The following is a 21,463-nucleotide window of genomic DNA, read 5'->3' as shown; positions in this document are numbered from 1 at the left end:
ACCCAAATTAAAATAACCACCAACCCCAACTAAACATTTAACCAATATAAACCTGACCAAAACAAAACAGAGAAACCAAAATTAGAACCGTTTAAAACAGTTTAAAACATTTTAGGCATTTGCCCCAACCCAAGAGTTGTTCCAGTAATGTCCCTCTAGCCTTGAGGAGTCTCTTTTAGGAAGGACACAAATCAGTGTGAAGGTAAGTACAAATATGTATCCATGAATACAAGGGAATAATACAAAAATGAAATTAAAACAACAGTGGCAATGTAATTTTTTTTTTAAATGTACTGTGTATTTTGGGACTATGGACCACAATAAAGTTGTGTGTGTGAAAATAAAAAAATACAGTGCCATGCATTCCAAATTCTAGCATAATAGGATGGTGGATTTTTACTCTTGTTGCTAACATAAAAAAGTGAGTGCCAAGTCAAAAATTTATTTGGGTTTTTTAATAGCATGAAGAAATATCATTTTGAGGCTAAATATCACACCTGTGGTCCAGTGGCATACATTATAAGTCTCTCCAGTGTTTGGACAATGTCAATCTGTCTGCAATGAACAAGTGGTCAATTAATTGTTTAGCTTTTATATTTGATTTCAATATCCAAGTGTTTTTAGCTTCCTTGGATAAAGGGAAGCAAATGCTTCAGTAAATGGAAAGCCAGATGATGATCCCAGACAAAGCCACTAAAAGAACAAACTTTGTTGAAAAACTTTGAAATGTAATAAATTTAAAGATAGAAAACAAATCTTATATGTATGGGTAACCCTGGAAGATGTTTGGAGAAGGAAAGACATTTTTTTGCTGCCAACTTTGGTAATCTTCAGGCAACATTTGAAGCTTGATAATCCTCACTGGCAGTCTGGCCCCTTTGTTCTGAAACTAGATCTAAAGAGAAGAACTGAGAGCCTGAACCACTTCCATCATCATCCAGCATTTTACAGGATTTGCAGCTGGATAATTCCCCATTGAATGGTTGTTCCCCATTGCACACCAGGGAGTATTACTGCTTGATGCAATGCACCAGCCAATGGTGAAGGATGCCTCACCATCTCTCCACCATAATATGGAACTGGGCACTTGCTTGCCTGGGAAGTCTCACAAAAGCCCAGTTCTACCAACAACAGCTTGCTGGTAATGAACTGGGTTCAATTCCTGGGAGTTCTGTTACTGCAAGGCATAGAGGTGCTCTCCTGGTTAAGTGTTGCTGAGAGGTGGCTGCCAGAACCCTTCTCCATAGCTTTCGGGACAATGGAAGTTGCGCGGCTGGTAATATTGCTGTGTGTGGATACTTGGGCTGTTTCCCAGATTGCTGCTTGGACTTCTTCTTCTGTCACAGCGGATATAAGGAGCTGTAGCTCAGTTCCTAGTCATTATTTTGGAACCAGTCAGCTTTGTTCTGGCTCTTCTGTGCACGCCATCTTCCTCGACTCTGATGCACCTTGACAGTGCCTCCCTGGTCTCGTATCTGGAGTACACATTATCTTAAAATGTCTTTTTCAGAAACTCGATGTGGACTTCCTTATAAATGGTCCTTTGCTGCCTTTCTCCTCTAACTTTGTAGTGGCTTCCTTCTTGATTGGTGGTTTTCATCCTGCAAAAACTCTGTCTCACTCTCTTCTGAGATGGTTTTCCCTTGAAAATGGACACTTGTTCGCCCAGGATCACTCTGATGACTCGATCATTTAGTATACCATTAAATTTGTGACCTGAGCAGTAAGACTATCCAGAGAGAAGCAGCAAAGAGGAAGAAGGATCAAGTAGGGTTAATGGATTACAGCTTCAATGTATGAAGAGCCCTCCACCACTGTTCCCTGGTGAGTAAGAGAGCTGAAAGTTAACAACAAAACAGTAGTAGATAGATGCCCACCAGAGACATCTTTGGAATGTCTGTCAGGTTAGTGAGAAACAGTGCAAGGGCTGGACCTGAGCGAAGACTTCAGTTCAGAAACCAACCATTCAGTTCTGTTGAGAGCAGACTGGGATAGAAAGAGGAATTTGGCCCTTGATATAAACAGAGAGTTAACTAGACAAAGGGGACATCCTTATTCCTTAGTAACTATACCAAGTTTAAAGTGGGTGAGTTATGCATTAATCTGTTCTTGACCTTTTGGGATGAGACAGTCTGCAAATGGAACTATATCAATAACTGGTCATTATCAAATGAACTGTACCAATAAGAGCAGCATACTAATTTAATAAATAATGATGATGATATCTTCATATCTAGGGTTGCCATATGTCTGGGATTTCCCAAACATGTCCTCTTTTGGGAGGCCAGGGTGCCCCTCCGGGTGGATTTTGGCACTGTACATTAAATGTCCAGGGTTTTTTGGGGGGATTGTTTATTTTATTGGGGGGTGGAGGGGGACACGCATGCCACCGAAGGGTGGGAGAGGGCAGGCGCTCTTCCGGGCCAGCCCCTCTCTGCCCCCTTCATGCTCTGCGGCCTTTCCGGTCCTGCCTGGGCCTTCTCCAGCAGCAGTGGCAGCCCCCAACAGCTGCTCAAGCTGCATTGGAGGGCAAGGGCTAGTCAGGACCAGAGGGCCACAGAGTGACAAGCCTCCCTGCCCAGGCACAACCTTGCTGGTGGCCACTTGGAGGCCGAGGGCCTGGGGGGGGGCTCCCCCTGGCACCGGCAAGCAGGAGCCTCGCACAAAAAGGGTCCTGGAAAACCATGTGACTGGGAGCAGGTGCTGGAAAGGAGTGCGGAAACAACAGGATAAAAAAACCTCTGCTTGGTTGCGGCCTCCGTGTTAAGGGCAGGTCTGTCTGGGAAGGCCGTTTTCAAAATATGGCAACCCTATCACATCTCTTGCCAAAACAGTAATGACGGGAGATGTGGATTCTCCTATCTATCAGTTCTCTAGCCCTGCTGTCCATCCATGGGAAGCAGATCTCCAGGTGCAACACCCAGCAGGTGAGGGAGGGGTGGCCAAGAGGTCTGGGAAGCAAACAGACGGGAGGAGCAGGGGTTGCCTTCTGCTGTGTTGCTCTGGAACACGTCCAGAGTCAGAGATGCCAATCCAGTTTTCAAACGTGTTGCTACTTGTATTCATGAACAGAAAGTAATGTGTGTGGATTATGAAATCTTCAACGCGCTGGAGAAGGAAGTGTGCCCCTTTCCCCTGCTTAAAGCCCCTTGTATTGATTGAGGAGGAAGAGAGTTATTTGCTTAGCTTTCTCAACACCTGAAGAAATATGCAGCTATTCAAATGTGTAGCAAAGGATTCAGTTCCTCCATTTGCTCAGATCGTTTCTCAGGATTGTGTAATTTAGCCTAGGGAAAGTTCCCAGTTTGCACAACTCTGGTCAGTTGTTATGTATAAAATATGTAGATGGATGGTTTGCAATGGAAAAGAAAGAATCACCTGGTGGATAAAGGCAGAAAAATCTAGCATTTTTCTTTTTGCCGATTACAAATGAGACCTTGAAGGTCATGCTTAATTCTAGGAGAATCTGTTGGGGTCATATTTACACCACGCATTTAAAGCACATTTATACCACTTTAATATATTGAGCTCAATATATTGAGATCCAGTAGTCACTTTGACTGTATTCTTTTCTCTGCCTGCTAAAAATGTTCTTGTTTAGATAAGCCTAAACAGATGCTTGAAAGTTGAGGTAATTCTAATCTGATTAGTAGTTTATGTTTTAAGGTATGGTTGTGAATTTTTCCTGATATCGCTGTTGTTGTTATTAATTTATATACCGTCCTTCATCAAAGGAAATCAGAGCAGCTCACAAGATAAAAATACAAGATAAAAGCACAAATAGTTAAAACAGAAACATATAACACCGGTCCTGAAAGACCTACATTGGTTCCCAGTACGTTCCCGAGCACAATTCAAAGTGTTGGTGCTGACCTTGAAAGCCCTAAACAGCTTCAGCCCAGTATACCTGAAGGAGCATCTCCACCCACATCATCCAGTCTGGACACTGAAGTCCAGCACCGAGGGCCTCCTGGCAGTTCCCTCCCTGCAAGAAGTGAGGTTACAGGGAACCAGGCAGAGGGCCTTCTTGGTGGTGGTGCCCACCCTGTGAAACACCCTCCCATCAGATGTCAAGGAAATAAACAACTACAGTGGTACTTCGGGTTACAGACGCTTCAGGTTACACACTCCGCTAACCCAGAAATAGTACCTTGGGTTAAGAACTTTGCTTCAGGATGAGAACAGAAATTGCGCAGCAGTGGTGCGGCGGTAGCGGGAGGCCCCATTGGCTAAAGTGGTGCTTCAGGTTAAGAACAGTTTCAAGTTAAGAACAGACCTCCGGAACGAATTAAGTTCTTAATCCAAGGTACCACTGTATCTGACATTTAGAAGACATCTGAAAGCAGCCCTGTTTAGGGAAGTTTTTAATGTTTGAAGTTTTATGAAGTTTGAAGATGATGATGATGATGGGAGCTGCCCAGAGTGGCTGGGGAAACCTAGTCAGATGGGCGGGATATAAATAATAAGGTATTATTATTATTATTATTATTATTATTATTATTACCCTCTCTCCTGTAAACAGATTTGGCAGCGGAAGTGGCAGCGGCCTGCGAGTCCTCAGAGCGGCAGTGGGAGGTGGTGGCAGTGGCGGTGGTGGCCTGCGAGGACTTGCAGTGGCCACGACACAATCAGTGGGGCCTGGAGGCCTTAGCCAGGTGGCGAGAAGTGGCAGTGACCTGCAAGTCCTCCTGGTGGTGGTAGAAGTTGCGGCAGCCTATCTCAGCGAGGCCTTGCAGACCGCCTCCATCTCTGCTGCCGCTACCGCAAGGCCTTGCAGGCCACCACTACTGCAGGCGCCCCGACAGGGCCTCACAGGCTGCTGATTATTGTGCCACTTATGGCTGCCACCGCTTCTGCCCCCCGGCCGTTGTTGATTCTGCCACCGCAAGGCTGCTGCCGCTTCTGCCGCTTGCAGTCTGGCAGTCCCTGATTATTTATATTCACTATGACTCAACACCGTACTTTGGATTGTCCTGAATACCACCATTTGGTAGCCAATCCCAAAACAAAAAATCCTGTTTGGATGCATTTGGGCTTGCCTGCTAACGAAAGTGACCATGAGGTGATTGGTAATATCATCATTTATCAGTTTTAGACCCTTAAGCAGTAACAGTTCCCAGGACACTATCCTGTTCGCCTCTGTGTAGTTCCTATCAATATATCATAATATTTAGCTGATATTGAAAACCAGATATTGCCCAGCCCTAGGAGGTACACATAGAGGATGAGCGCAAAGTCTGGTCAGTTTATACAGGGAGAGGTGATCCAGTACTGAACCATTTAAGGCTTTATAAGTCAAAATTGGGCTCGGAAGGCAATTGTCAGCCAGTGCAGTCAGACCAGGATTGGTGTAACATGCGCAAACGGTACTGTCGCAGTGAGCCACCTCGCCACTGAATTCGGCACTAATTGAAATTTCCAAACTGCCTTCAGAGCCAGCCCTATGTATAATATGGTGCATTAATCCAGCTTTGAGTTTGTTTGTTTGTTTGTTTGTTTGTTTACAATCAGTGTATAAATTTTATGAAATAAATAGCTAAAATAAATAGTAATTGCTTCCTTGAAGAATACAGGGAACTGCAGTTTAGCCCTCACAGAACTACAATTCCCAGCACCCTGAACAAACTAAGGTTCCCAGAGTTCTTTGGGGAATGCCATGTACTGTAAATTTATTGTATGGATGTAACAACCCAGATCCTATGTACAGTGGACCCTCTGGATATGAATGTAATTCGTTCCAGGGGTTCGTATGTAGCCCAAAAAATCTGGAAGTAGAGGCGTTGCTTCTGCACATGTGCGCGGCGCACAGAGTGCTTCTGTGCATGCGTGCACGGCGAAACCCAGTAGAATACACTTCCGGGTTTTCCGGGTTCACAACCTGAAAGTTACATTACCTGAAGGTAACATAACCTTCCACACACCTCTCTTTAGCCATCTCTATTATCAATTATAGTATGCTACAAGTTTCATGCCAGATATATTAAAGCAAAGAACATATTATGAAATAAATACCTATGAATAAATTCTCTTAACTGAACTGCATTCTGCAATGTTGATACATTACAGACTACAGAAACTATTAATAAGCCAGCATCTGAAGCCACGGTTGGCTTGTTTGAAGGCATTAGGGACAGTTATTGGTTCTAATATAATGGGAAGCTATGCTTAACTGCAGCATCTTGGATCGTCTTCCTACTTGTGTGACAGGAAGGGCAAAGCAGGAACATGAAGCTTGTTCACATCTGTTTATGAAGCTGAGATATGATCATGTGACCATGGCTAATATAAAAAAAAAAAAAAGACTGTACACATTTACTGGAGACATGCAGCCCTAAACCAGCATGCATAATATTGCAATCTCAAAATCTTAGCATGAGCATTCTGCAAAATATATTGGACATATGGATATCTATCCTGAATTATTAGGCTTCTAGAATTTCCAGACTACTGAAGAGAGGTGGGTTCAGAAGTTTAATCACAGATTACTGTGCTTTTTGTTTTGGTTTCTTCTTCTTCAAAGTATTTCCTGATTTTGACAGTAGCATTTCCCTACTAAACAGGGGGGTTTCCTTTGTTTGCATCTTTTTTCACCTCAGTGTCATGAAATGATGAAAAGCAAACTTTGTGGAAGTTCTGATACTTTAGATACAACTGGAACTCAGAATAGAATACCGAGAATGCCAATCTTCTTTTTTGTGTTTTTATATGAAAACATTTCTAGCCCCCAAACCTGCAAAAAATAAGTTGGGAGAGACAAGCAAAAGGTTAAAAGAAGCAGAAGGAAAGCAATCAGCTACCTCTCTATTCAGTTTTTCTTTGCTCATATTTTCAGAGTCTACATTTCTGAGATTTTTGAAGGTCTGGCTCACTTTTTCCATAATGGTGGGAACAATACTGGCAGGGTCCTGGCCAGCTTCCTAGCAAGAGCTGGTTCAAGAGACCACAGTTACACCTCTCCATCAAGAGATGCAATGTCACCTGCTAGTTTCCAGATACAATTCACAGTGCTGGCTTTGACATTTACGGATCTCCATGAACAGGATACCTGCCATAAGTAAAAGTTGTTTTTGCTGAAGCAGGTTGACATGCCTACTCCTCTAGGGGTACCTGTTAAGGCAATTTAGGGGGTCAACCGAGCAGATAAAATTGCTTTATACTGAGTAGGTCTTTCACAGGCCTGATGCCTAAGCTTTTTTAAACTGAGGAGTTCTAGGGGTTGAACCAAAAAAACACCATGCAATGTCCCCTCCATGCCCTTTGGAATGAGAATCGAGAAAGGAGCTGTCTTCAAACAGACAGACTTTGCATTAGTCAATAGTATGTCAACAGCTGCCTTTTCCAGGAAATGTGCAACCAGGGCACTCCCTCTACCCACATTAGAGTCTTCTTTCACATTTTTGCATGACTAACTTCCTCAGAAAGGAAATTTCCCTCAAGCAAAACACCAGTTGTTCCTTTGAATAGTTCATCTGGTCATAACAAGGCAATATGTGTTAAAAGAGAGAGAAAAGACCCCATTTCTCATCAGGCCTTTCAGAAATACCTGCAGAAAGCTTTACTAGATGCATTTGAAGCAGACACTAATTTTCAGACATCTAGGGACAGCTTTGCACATCATAGTTTTCAGAATATACTTTAAGTGCATTTTAAGTGTACACTTCATATATAGTGCAGAATGTGAATACAACACAAATGTATTACAAAGAGAAACTTGTCATATAGTTGTTATTGACTGCACTTCCCTGATGAGTTCACACTTGGTGGCAAATGTGGGTTTGCCTCTGGGGCATGTGAAATAACATTCAAAGCAGTAACTACATTATTCAACTCTAAACCTAATTCCATAATTACGAAATTCAAATTCAAAAGACCAGATAAATTTCCTTACATTTATCTGTCATACATAACTATTTTTGCATTTGAAATGTCCTGTTCTAAATTCTTTGTGTGTGTACATATATGTGCTTATAGACTTCTCTTCTGAATCAGTGATTGGTTAAAGAACAGGAAGCAGAGAGTAGGGACTTTTCTCACAATGGAAGGGTGTAAGACGTCCACACCACACATCTAAAGCTTCCCTCAAAGAATCCTGGGAACAGTAGTTTACCCCTCACAGAACTGCAATTCCCAGCACCCTTAACAAGAAAGTAAGGAGCTTTGCATTTACTTCCCCAAAGCCCACTGCTCACAGAACGATACACTGGGCAACAATTGTTTACTTTTTGATTTCTACAACTGATTTAGGGTATTTTTGCAACTGATTTAGGGTATTTTTGCACTGCTGAATCAGGAAATGGCATCTGTTTCTCTCCATCAGGTCAGGTTTACTGTAAACTGAATGGTGGGCATTGATAAAGGTAAGTACACGTAAATTGCATGTTGCTTCACCATTTTTCAAACTTCAGGGCTTGAACTTCCGTTTCTTGGAACTCCTGGAATGCTCAGCGGCAGGGAGGTCTCTCTTCAGAGTCCAACAGTAGTCAGCCATCATGACTGCGTCCCAGCGACCCTGATACCTGATCTCCATCTCTTTCATGTCCTGATGGAATCTCTCCCCCTGCTCGTCACTCATTGAACCCAGGTTCTCAGGAAACCGGTCCATATGTGAAAATAGGTAGTGCATCTTGACGCTCATGTTGCAGCCCAGGTTTCTGAAAGCAGTCAGCATGTTGTTGACAAGTTCTGTGTAGTTTCTGGCCTTATTGTTGCCAAGAAAGTTCTTCATTACCAGAACAAATGCCTTCCAAGCTTCCAGTTCCACTTCGTTCATTGACTTTCCGAACTCTGGATCTCTGATGACCTGACGGATCTGAGGACCGTCAAAGATGCCAGCTTTCAACTTCTCCATGGTCAATCCTGGAAAAGCCTGGCACAAGTAAGTGAAGCAGTCACCATCCTTGTCCAGAGCCTTGGTGAACTGCTTGATTAAGCCGAGCTTGATGTGCAGTGGTGGGAAGAGTATTCTGTCTCTGTTCACCAGAAGGTCGTTGATGACGTTCCTTTTTCTGCAAGGCACCAATTCCTCCCGCACAAGCCAGTCCTTCTTCGTGTAATGCTGAGCACGGTCCCTACTATCCCACATGCACAGAAAACATGGGTACTTGGTGAAGCCAGACTGTTGTCCCAACAAAATGTTCACCATCTTCAGGTCAACACAAATAAACCACTTATGCTGATCATAACCAATTTTCTCCAGCATATACTTCACCGCTTCATAGTTCTCCTTCAGTGTACTCGAGTGAGCCAGGGGTATAGAGGCAAACTGGTTGCCGTTGTGTAGCAGAACACATTTCAGTGATCGCTTGCTGCTGTCAATGAACAGTCTCCAATCTTTGGGTTCGTACTGTGGCACTCCAAGCTTGAGCAGAAGCTGCGCAATATCTGCACAGTACACCAAGTCCTTCTTTTCCGAGAAAAAACGGAGGTACTCTTGATGCCTGTTGTGGAAGAAGCTGATGCGAGCACTGTCAGAGAGGAGGTTTTTTTCCTTCAATCTGGATGCCAACAGTTCGGCAGAGTCCTTTGACAAGCTGAGGTCACAAACTAGATCATTCAACTCCTTTTGGGAAAATGGATGTGGAGCATCATCTTCAAGAACCACTTCTTCTTCTTCATGTCCTTCAACACTGGAGGCATCTTCGTCACTAATGCCAGGAAGTTCTCCGAAGATAGGCACTGGAATTTCATCACAATGAGCTACAGGACGACGTGCTGATTGAAGATCAGGATACTTCGTGGGGCGGCTGCCCCATTAACTTAGTTTTGATCCCCCAACTTTATGCTTTGCTGCACCAATTTATGGAAGATTTCGAGGTTTTATGACTTCAAACTAATCCCTTTTCGACATAATCACCCAGAACTATCAGACCTGAATACTTCTTGTCATTAAAATAATCATTTCCAATCAAAACAATTATTCGACATGGCATTTTACCCCCACCTGTGATTCAGGTAGGTAGCCGTGTTGGTCTAACGCAGTAGAAATATACAAATATATATATATATAAATTAAAAAATTGTCTAGTAGCACCTTAGAGACCAACTAAGTTTGTTCTTGGTACAGTGGTACCTTGGGTTACAGTCGCTTCAGGTTGCACACGCTTCCGGTTACAGACTCCACTAACCCAGAAATAGTACGTCGGGTTAAGAACTTTGCTTCAGAGTGAGAACAGAAATTGTGTGACAGCAGCACAGCAGCAGTGGGAGGCCCCATTAGCTAAAGTGGTACCTCAGGTTAAGAACAGTTTCAGGTTAAGAACAGACCTCCAGAACGAATTAAGTTCTTAACCTGAGGTACCACTGTATAAGCTTTCGTGTGCATGCACACTTCTTCAGATGGTGCTACTAGACAATTTTTTTAAAAAAATTATATATATTTCATAAAAGTATGAAGACAACAAAAACCTTATACTAGCCTTGGAGACTGACAAACATAGAGATCCATCCCTCCTCCAGGGCTGACAACATTTTTATGCTGGTTGCCCAGGCTGGACTGTGCTCAATTCCTCCTCTGCCAGCCTGCTCACTTGCCTGCCTGCAGTTCCTTATCACCAATGGTCAGCAGATTAGTCCATAAAAAGCAAGTCCTTTTATAGTCAAAAGGGTATATGTGAGGAGAGTGGGGTGTGGAAGTCAGGTATGTATGGCAATGAACTAGACATGTGCCTCAGGCAGAGCTGGCCCATCAATGAGGCAGGGTGAAGCAACTGCCTCAGGTGGTGGAAGTACTAGATGCAGCGCCCCGTTTGCCCACTGCTTCTCTTGGCAAAACAGGAAGGACTGCGCCTGGCCTCAGGTTGAAGTTTGGTGTAACAAGTTTATAAATGCTGGAGTCAACCTACTGCCCTAGGACTTTTGAGTCACGTGGTGGAAATAGCCAAACAAATTAAGAACAGTTCATAAAGGAAACCAGTATTCTTTGGTAGGGAAAAAGGGAAAGGTTTACCTTGTGCAGATTTGCTTTTACAGAGAAGGTTCTTTCACAAAAGACATTTGCTCTTGATTGAAAATGAGTCAGACAAAGAAGCCATATTTAACTAGAACCATCAGCAGGTAATTGCTAACAAGGGAGAAACTGAGATCACAGTCAAGGGGAGTCTGTGGGAAGGATATGCTTGAAGCCTCAGAGTGTATCCTGTCAGGAGAGAAGCATTTTATTTTCATCCTGCGCGGGAGTGGAATGGTGCATGGGCTGAGCTCATTTGATAGCTGTTTTGAAGGGAATTGGACTGCTATGTCTTTAATTTGTCATTCCATTATGAACTCTTTCCCCATCCAATAAGCCTTCAAGTCAGGAAGCTATGTCTGCCCACACAGGAAATTCCTTTGCAGCAACTTCCCCAAAAAGGAAATTTCCCTCAGAAGTGTGGCCTTTGAGCGGAGGCTGTTTGAAGAGATTTCTTTTTTCTTTTTCTTTTTTGCAAGCTCAACCTACGCTGCTGCTGGTTCTGCAGCCAGAATTTGGGAATGAACAGGTCCTCTTTCAGACAGGGCAAGCAGCCCCCCCCCCCGTTACCCATGATTGTTTGCCCACAAACCTCTCCCTTCCTCCACAGACAGCACTTTTTAAAAAGTAAGTCCACCTCAAACTCTCTGGAAAGTCTTTGCACAAGCAGTGTTGGCTGGGATTTTAGGAAAGTGAAAAAGGAGAAATAATAGCAATGACAAAGCAGGGATACGGGGAGAATATCCTACATGCTAATCCCCTGCTTTGAAATCAGGAACAAAGAACCCTGTGCTTAGCACACTGACAAATTGATTGTAAAACAACTTACGGACAGGCAAATGTGTTTAGGATTGGAGCCAAATTGTTCCATTATATTTCCTAAGATCTGGCAGGACAGCATTTTGGAGTCAGCTTTCGGGGTTGTTGTTTTTTTAATGTGTGTGTGTGTGTGTAAAGTGCAGTGTGGTTTTATTTTAAATAAACTTTCACATTGAGTAACTTTATTTTAAAAATGGGATTCTTTTGAAAGGGGAGCTAAAAGAGGGGAGCAAACCTATAAAAACTGTTCTCACAGACCTCTTGTGAATCTTGTTGAGAGCCAACACTTAATGAATAACAGAAAACATTTTATGAAGCACCTTAGCACAAGCAATATAACCAGATGCACTGCCAGACTTACAGTAAGTTGCAATTTTCCCATTTCAGGTCAGAAAACAAGTGTCTCTCCCAACATTCAGTAAATAATACAAAGATAAGGAAACTATTCATAATCTATAGGTTTTTAAAAAATATATATACAGCAACTAATTTGCAGTTTTTTGGGGTTTCATTGAAGATTTCAAAACCAGGGGTAGGAGTTATCCTGTATCTTTTGCACAATCTACACCGCCCCTTCAGAATTTTCATAGTTTCTATCAATTTCTTCTGCCTTCGTTTGCAACATTTCATACAATACACCGCAGCCATTGTTACGCATTTCATTCACATACACAAACACTTCATCCAGCCTTGACAGATTAGAGAACTGGGCCAAAACAAACAAGATGAATTTTAACAGGGAGAAATGTAAAGTATTGCACTTGGGCAAAAAAAATGAGAGGCACAAATACAAGATGGGTGACACCTGGCTTGAGAGCAGTACATGTGAAAAGGATCTAGGACTCTTGGTTGACCACAAACTTGACATGAGCCAACAGTGTGACGCGGCAGCGAAAAAAGCCAATGCAATTCTGGGCTGCATCAATAGGAGTATAGCATCTAGATCAAGGGAAGTAATAGTGCCACTGTATTCTGCTCTGGTCAGACCTCACCTGGAGTACTGTGTCCAGTTCTGGGCACCACAGTTCAAGAAGGACACTGACAAACTGGAACGTGTCCAGAGGAGGGCAACCAAAATGGTCAAAGGCCTGGAAACGATGCCTTATGAGGAACGGCTAAGGGAGCTGGGCATGTTTAGCCTGGAGAAGAGGAGGTTAAGGGGTGATATGACAGCCATGTTCAAATATATAAAAGGATGTCACATAGAGGAGGGAGAAAGGTTGTTTTCTGCTGCTCCAGAGAAGCGAACACGGAGCAATGGATCCAAACTACAAGAAAGAAGATTCCACCTAAACATTAGGAAGAACTTCCTGACAGTAAGAGCTGTTCGACAGTGGAATTTGCTGCCAAGGAGTGTGGTGGAGTCTCCTTCTTTGGAGGTCTTTAAGCAGAGGCTTGACAACCATATGTCAGGAGTGCTCTGATGGTGTTTCCTGCTTGGCAGGGGGTTGGACTCGATGGCCCTTGTGGTCTCTTCCAACTCTATGATTCTATGATTCTATGATCCATTTATGGAAACATGCCAGTTTTAGGACCCCTTGCGCCTACGGAAATACGATACACTGGCAGTACATGCGCTGAGAATTCTATGCTCACAGCTCACAATGCACACGCGAGAAATGCGTATCCACAATGCCACCTTGTTGCTCTGTTTAAGTGGTGGGGGAAAACACAATTATATCATGCAACAATTACATAATGAAAGGTAATTAACCAATTTTTTGGAGTGTGGCAATTATGCAGTGAAATATGGCATTCTGTTGATCAAAAAACCTTCTCCCCTTTCATGATCTCATTGCCTCACACTCTTGGCACATCTTTTCTTTGACTGAACCATGGTTTTCTCCTTCCAGTTCCTCAACTCCTTCCACCCACTATACCCCACTCTCACAACCATGGAGACTTCTTCTTTTTTACACAGCACTCTTGCTAATATGCACTCCATTTGTCATGTTCTCTCTCTCCTTCTAACATGCTTCTGAACACCCTGTCCCTAATCTCGTCAACTATGGAAAACCAAAAAGTAACTCTTTTAATATTTTTGCAGGCTTTCTTTTTTCAAAATGTGCACACCATACCTGATTTTCAGCACATCATACTCATGCATTACAGTTAATACTGGATTGATACCAGGCTTCTTTTTAGCATATACAGTGGTACCTCAGGTTAAGTACTTAATTCGTTCTGGAGGTCCGTTCTTAACCTGAAACTCTTCTTAACCTGAAGCACCACTTTAGCCAATGGGGCCTCCTGCTGCCGCCGCACCACAGCTGCACAATTTCTGTTCTCATCCTGAAGCAAAGTTCTTAACCCAAGGTACTATTTCTGGGTTAGCGGAGTCTGTAACCTGAAGCATATGTAACCTGAAGCATATGTAACCCGAGATACCACTGTATTTGTATCCATGAAGGCTTTAAACTTGCTTTAAGTAAAATTAAAGCAGAGACCCTTAGGACTCTGAATTCTGCCTGCAATGCTGTAATCTGGGATATTCTGCACTTGTATGGTAGCACAGCATATATATGGCTTGGATTGCCTTCTCCTCATGAAATGGAATCATAATTACTACAGTAGAGTCAGTGAGAAATAAAACGAAAAGCCTGGGCCCAAACCACAAAAAGGTCACAGAGATGTTTTTAAAGAAGCTGGATATTAACTCCAGTGCCTTACACAGGAAAAAAGAGGGAACAAGAAGTAACGGCATGAGTGGGGAATTTTGAAAAGATGTCTCTGCCAAGTCATTAGAGGGAAGTGAAAACCAGCAAAAAGTGCAAATACTGAAAGGGGTAGTTGGCTTCGAGGAAATGAAAGAGAGAGAATAAGCTTGGTATTCTTGCAAATCAAGAAATTCATTTACCATCATCAGCAACTGCACCAAGACACATCCAACATGCATTGCCTTTCAGACTTCTCCCTATTCGCATTTTATTTCTGTTGTTGAAGAACCAATGGAGTACTAGGTAGTTGAATTACAAGTAAGGGAAATTATATCCAGAATGATCCACCAAGTCACTTAGTTGTTTAGCTTTTTGTGGCTTAAAAAACAAATTCTCTTAAGGCAAACTTTATATCAAAGTTGGGGTTGAACTTTTAAAATGTATTACTGCAGCAGCTTTCATATTGTTGGATTACGATCTTAGAGTTTTTTGTGGAATGATTAGAGCTCTAGATCTTCCTTGCTTCCAGAGAGGATCAGAAGGTAGCAAGGACAGAGAAATACACAAGTGACCTTGTGAGGGGGAAGTCTATGCTCTAAATGGCTTCTGGCCTTCCTTTCCTGCACCTTGTTCGCATGCAATGCTGAAACATGCTTCACCACCATCTGTGTGAGCAGGAAGGAGCCACCATGAGACTGGGGTTCGTATGTTGCCTCTCTTCCCTCCTTCACCAGCATTTGTTTTAATTTTAGTTTATCCTGAAATTTTGTCTAGTCATAAGGTCCAGCAATCATGATTTAAAATTCTGGCCACTTTCAAAGCAAGCCATCTTCAAACCACAGTAATTGAGGACTCAACTGCATTCCTTATAAGGGAGGATGTTATAATCAGGGCTTTTTTCTGCCGGAACTCAGTTCCAGCACCTCTCAGGTGGGAGCCATTGCCATTACTGTATAAGAGAACAAGGGAGATGTTCACGGTGAGTTCCGGCACCTCTTGTGCTAGAAAAATAGAACTGGATAAATATTAATAATATTAATTGTACCATAAGCGTTGAGAAAGCATCTTGACACTCACGGTAGAATTAATATTAAAGAAAAGTGAAATAGGATTTGAAGACAAAGCATCTTTTGGGAAATGTGTGCATTTTTTAAATAACAAGGTAACTGAGTCAAGTTGCTGAACTGCATGTGTTGTTGTTGTAGTGTGTGTGTGTGTGTTATATTAAATATATATGCACTAAATATCTTCAGTGAATATATATATAAAAAAAGAAATTAAATTCTGTGGGGGAAGTTGCTCTCCAAGGATTAAAAGAAAGAATATATACTGCTCATATTCTCTTAACAGCATTTATAACCATGGGGAAGAATTGCCCCTTCAGCCTCCTTCCTATTATTATTATTATTATTATTAATAGTAGTAGTAGTAAAAGTATATTAATATACTGCCCTATACCCACAGGTCTCAGGGTGGTTCACAACATAATTGCCTGAACAAAATAGTCATTGAGGGGTACACTAGCACCCTTTCAAAAGTCATCTATTTGTTTTACAAATGGAAGCTTATGGAAATTGTCCTACTGAGACTCTTGTACATGGGTAGGCAAACTAAGGCCCGGGGGCCTGATCCAGCCCAATCACCTTCTACATCTGGCCCACATGTTCTTACATGAGTAGAATGTGTCCTTTTATTTAAAATGCATCTCTGGGTTATTTGTGGGGCATAGGAATTCGTTCATTCCCCCCCCAAAAAAAAATATAGTCCGGCCCCCACAAGGTCTGAGGGACAGTGGACCAGCCTCCTGCTGAAAAAGTTTGCTGCCCTCTGCTCTTGTCTCAGGTGTGGGGCACCTGTGGAGCTGCAGGTGCTGTTGAACCCTTTCTCACTTCAGTCCCAGCCAGTACTGGCCAAACGTCAGGGATGACAGAAGCTTTAGTCCAGTGGCTCTAGACAGCCACCAGCTCCCCATCTCTCCTCTGTTTGAAGACTTCAGCGGTTCTTCTATTCTCCAATCCTTTTGTTCTGTTCTGCTTTGAAAATTCTCTTCAGGACAGAGTGGTTCCTACTTTCTAAACTTGGTAAGGAGAGGCTGGTTTAAATATCATTCCACTGCTCTGCTGGCTGGAGCTGACGGAAATGGTCTTTAAAGCTCAGCATCAAAGCATTTGCTTCATAAGCTGGAAAGCCTCACGTCTTGTGCCAGCAACAACCTCTCCCCATAATTAATTAATACTGTATTAATTGTGCATGTTCTGTGGAAATGAAGAAGCATGGTGGGAAAAGCCCTCTACGCAGATTTGGGGGAGGGGGCGGACAAAACAAAAAAGGGTTCTCTCAAAAAGGATTGTAGAGGAAAACCTGTCAAGAAGTCCACACAAAGATAGTAAAACTATGCCTTTCTTAGGACCAACCAAAAAGAAAAAAGGAGTGAGCAATTTTACCAGAACTCTACTTCAGACTGCATGTTTCCTTTAAAAAGGGTGCAGTGAGGAGAAGAAAAATATGGAGATTATGCTGGAACCTGCACTGTAATGAACAGAAACACACCAGCACATCAGATTTCGTGTTACTCATTTTATCCACTTAGCAGGATAAACAACAGAGTAAACAGCTCTACAACAAGGATAACCTGTAAAAGGAAAACCTGTGCTTCTAATCCAAAGCCATTCTCTCTTTAGAGGAACGTCAGTAAATAAATCTCCCTTCATTTTCAAAATTAACACACACACAGAGTTATTTATAGCTGCCTTTACTGGAGCTACTTCCTTATCAGGAAGCATGTAGCTGGGAACTGGTGTCTGCCTTCCTTGAAAATTCTTTCCAGAGACACAGAAACCCAAAAAGGGAAATTTCCCTTCAAATCAGTGGGGGTTTTGTTGCTGTTGGCTTTAAGCAGAGAGGGGTTGGGAGGGGGAGTTTTATACCAGGCTGTATATAATGACCCAAAGCTCAGAGAAAACATTAAAATGTTCTTTTTAAAACTGAGACTGATCCAACTTTCTTGTTTTGAAATTAATTTGGACTTAAAATGCTTCATGTTGGCTCGATTACACCAGCGACAGGCTCCACATCAAGTATAATTGTACACTACATTTTCAGTGTTTTAAGAACAATTCATGAGAAATAAAATTATCAGCTTAACAGTGGGTGTTTCTGGAATAATTCTTTTTTCACTCTTTACAGCATTACTTAACACACACATGTAGGTGCCACCCATCGTCGATATAATCAGCATGCCAGCAGTGGCGGAGCATATGCGCGAGCTGCGCATGGCGGACATTCGGCGCGCCGCCTGCCTGTGACTCCCAAGCCCCTCCCAAGCTGTCAAAACAAAGGGGGAGGGGGGAGTGCCGCCAGCAAAGTGGCGCAGCTCCCCCACTTACCCCAACAGCTCGGGGTAGGCTTGGGAGTCACAGGCGCACCAAATGTCACCCCCTCAGTGAGGGCACCCGGGGTGGTCCGCCCCCCTCCTATGCCCCTGCATGCCAGAAGGACTTCAGTCCAGGAGTTAGTACAGAATGTAGAAAAGCAATTCAAATGACACCCAGTGGCAATCCACAGCATGAAGGTTTCCTCACTGAAAAGTAGATTCAGAAAGGCCTGTAGCAGATAAATCTAATAAAACTGAAACAACACAGTGCAGACTCCAGAAAAAAGCCTGAAACAGTATCCAGTTAAGGCATGGAAGCAGGCTTTTGGAATAACCTCTCAATTAGGTTTGATGGCTACCAAGAGGTCACTGCTCCAGTAAGAATTGTATGATGTACTGCAGACAGGCACTTCTTAAAAATTCCTGCTCATGAATTTAAAAATGGGTGTAGGGGAACAGTTTGGGAAGGGAGTGAACTCTCTCCTTCCCCCTCAGCTTCCAAAATGTTCAACAACTGAGGCGCGGCTTCCTATTGGTTGAAGGAGCTTCCTGCACTCAAGTGGAAGCCACGTCGGACATTCGGCTTCTGAAAAACGTTCGAAAACTGGAGCATTTACTTTCGGGTTTTTGACGTTCAGGAGTTGAAATGTTCCAAAACAGAGGCATTCAGGAGCCGAGCTTTGACTGTACAGGCATTCACTCCTCATGCAACTACCACTGTGTAAGGGAAAGAGCTGGACTGCACTTGCTGACCGTGCAGGGTTCTAAATTGTGCAGGAACCTACAATGGGGGACTAGCAAGAGGAAGCCTCTCTCTTCCCCTCATGCAATGGTAACAGGCAATAATGCTTGCCTAGGGCTCTGATCTGCTCCCAGCTGGGCTGGGAGAAAAGTGCCTGAAACATCCCCTTTAGACGCTTTGCTTTAGGCACAAAAAGGGCAGGCAGATGAACAACTGTAGGTGCCTCTGCCACGCCTAGGTTGGCCTTCAGGAGTGCAGCCTCTGGAGACCACAGCAGAGCCCATTCGCTCATAGGGACCTGAGCGGTTTTGCTGACCCTGCTCCACAAACACTGCACACACTCTGCTTGGAACAGTTCCTCAACAACCGCACATTTCAGTATGCAGGCAGTAAACTAACACACATGTCAACAAGAAGCAAATCTGCTCTAAGTGCCAACTGAAGTAGGTCTTTGACTTTGGGTCAGCATATCAGTTCATTTCAGATCCAGGAACTCCTCATCACCCATATATGGGGAAACTGAAGCACTGGACCAGAACAGCAAGAATTCTTTCCTGGCCATTTTCCACTTCACCAGAATGTTTTGGTTGCTTCTTACTTCCCAAGGGCTTGATAGTGTGACAGAGGCGGGGCAGCACGTACAAATTAATAGAGGCCTACCTCAGAGATATTGGGAGTTTGGTTCCAGACCACTGCAATAAAACAAGTTACACTTTTTTGGTTTTGTTTCCCAGGGCATATAAAAGTTATGTTTATACTACACTGTAGTCTATTTAGCCAGGCCCCACCTGGCTGCAGGGTCGGGAGGGGGAAAACCTAGCTCTAGCCCCAGCCAGCTCCACTCCCATGGCCAGAAGAGGGGCAGTGGGGGGGCTTCCTTCCTCTGGAAGTGGCCAGGCTGCCTGCAGCTGTAAGGAGCAATATCTGTGAAGTGCAATAAAGCAAAGTATAATAAGATGAGGTGTGCCTGCATGTGGTCACATAGAGTCTGCTGTTGACTTTTGCTATGAGAGGTACATATACAGTAAGTGATCCGATGAATGAGTAACTGGATTGGTCACAAGCCTGTCTACTTTATTGCCCCAGCTATTTTTATAAAGCACTGGAGCGCCTCAGCTAAAAATATTCAGCCAGAAAACCAATGTAATATTTTTGGCCCACAAAAATGGCACCCCATCAAAACTAGACAGGGACACTTCTGGGTTTGGGAGGGATGATCTTCCTGCTGTGAACTCCACTTGCTCAGTGGCTCCCTCCCTTTAGGCAGTGGCAATTGGGCTCAGAAAGCAAATTCATCACTATCACCTAGAAGAAGAAGGTAGCAAGCAAGCAAGCAATCTGCAGTGGCAGATGCTTTGGCAGGGAGGCATGTGAACAAGCCACAGCAGAGCTGTACGGAGCAGCAGTGGCTCTGACCCCCACCCATGCATCTGGGCAGGCACACATGCAGAGGAGGAGGGCCCACCAATCCAAAGGTGCCCATATCTCCCAGGCAGTCCAGTTGTAATTGATGGTGGCTGGGGGCTGATCCTCAGCAGTGGTTGCCCCAATGGTGTCAACTCTAAGGCCAGGTCCTAAGCACCAGTGAATCCCATCCTACTCCCACATTTTATACGTACACACTGCCTGTGACAGCCCCTCTTAGCTCTGCCCCACCTCCAATAACAGCTAAAGCTTGAAAGGGCTGCATCTGGCACATGAAGTCCTGGGCTTGTTCACGCTTAGCAGGATCCCACCAGATTACAGTCTTTAAACACGAAGTGGGGAGAGAAGGTGTGTGCCTTTAACTGCTCAAGGGAAAGCCTCTGGAGCCATGATTTGCCACAGTGCCCTGGATGTATGTATGTACGAATCCAGGATCTATAGAAATAAATGATTATAGGCTATTCCCCATTTGTGCATTCTGAGTCAGGTGTGGGTCGACGGAGTGAACGTAAACCCAGCCCAGCCCCCTTCTGGTGGGGCTGCCCCCTGTATAGGCAAATGACTATATGCAGTGTCATGCAAAACAGCAATAAGAATAAAATATTGGTGCAGCCTCTCAAATAAGCACACAGAGTTACTAGCTAGCAACAGCAAAATAATTACTAGCCCATCTGTCACAGCCCCCCAGCACCCCAAAAGGGTTGGCCATTTTTGCCACAGCTGCAGCCTGGAAGGAAAATTGTCCGCCTTGTCTTCTGGAAGCATTTACCAACCACAACATGTGATGGGTTGTATGCAAATTGCTACTAGCAGTCATGTCAAGCTCTAATTAATGGTCCTGAAAATTACAACACAAATAGGAAAACCTGTTTTTAATTATACTAATTTTCTTTTTATAAGTGGTGGGAAACAATAGATCAAAACAACTACAACTTTGCAATTAGAAAATTATCAGTGACAGTTAAAATGTATTCCTCTCAATATGCCTGACTTAAGAAGGACTTTAGGCACATCTTTTTACACTTCAGAGAGGTCCAAACCAGGCCTACCTAAACCACTCCTACTACTACCCGAGATCAGTGTTTCCCAAACTGTGGCTTGCGACCCACAAACAAACACCAAATAATAACTACTTTTAATCCTTAACTGAAATGATGAATACCTCTTCCAACTTCTTGTTTTCTTGGCATATTCTTAATGTTGTGTTGATACTTATAACTGAATGTCAGAATGCCACTCCCACTCCAAGTGGCCTTGAGTGGTTTATCCTCAGGGAGGGGTCAAGGAAAGGCAAGTGAGGTTTTCTAGCCCTGTACCGAAAGGCCAGGTGATATAGGCTTTATAATCCAGGCACTGCCCTCAGACCACTCTTATTTTTCTTCTTCACCGCACCTTCCGCCACAGTGGGCTTTGCTAGTTGCCCTTTGGAGGCCCAGTAGGAATTTGGTGGGGAAGCAGGAAGTCCCTGATTGGCCTTTGGAGATCTTACTTTTTGTGTACTT

The 21,463-nt window shown here is 43.5% G+C and overlaps 1 protein-coding gene and 1 long non-coding RNA gene across 3 annotated transcripts in view; one reads left to right on the top strand and one right to left on the bottom strand.

Annotated features, from left to right (window-relative positions):
• The window catches only part of ETV6 (ETS variant transcription factor 6), a 147,705-nt gene that overhangs the window by 58,084 nt on the left and 68,158 nt on the right, over positions 1 to 21,463 (bottom strand). The gene's annotated exons all lie outside the window — the stretch shown is intronic.
• Positions 993 to 17,670, top strand: LOC310763614. Its single transcript, XR_014548721.1, has 3 exons — positions 993 to 1,824; positions 14,951 to 15,121; positions 16,829 to 17,670. It is a non-coding gene; the product is annotated as an uncharacterized lncRNA (long non-coding RNA).

This window comes from Podarcis filfolensis (genome assembly GCF_964270895.1).
Source record: "Podarcis filfolensis genome assembly, chromosome: 5".
Taxonomy (NCBI): domain Eukaryota; kingdom Metazoa; phylum Chordata; class Lepidosauria; order Squamata; family Lacertidae; genus Podarcis; species Podarcis filfolensis.
The sequence above is the reverse complement of the archived record's forward strand: the minus strand, read 5'-3'. Positions and strand labels throughout refer to the sequence as shown.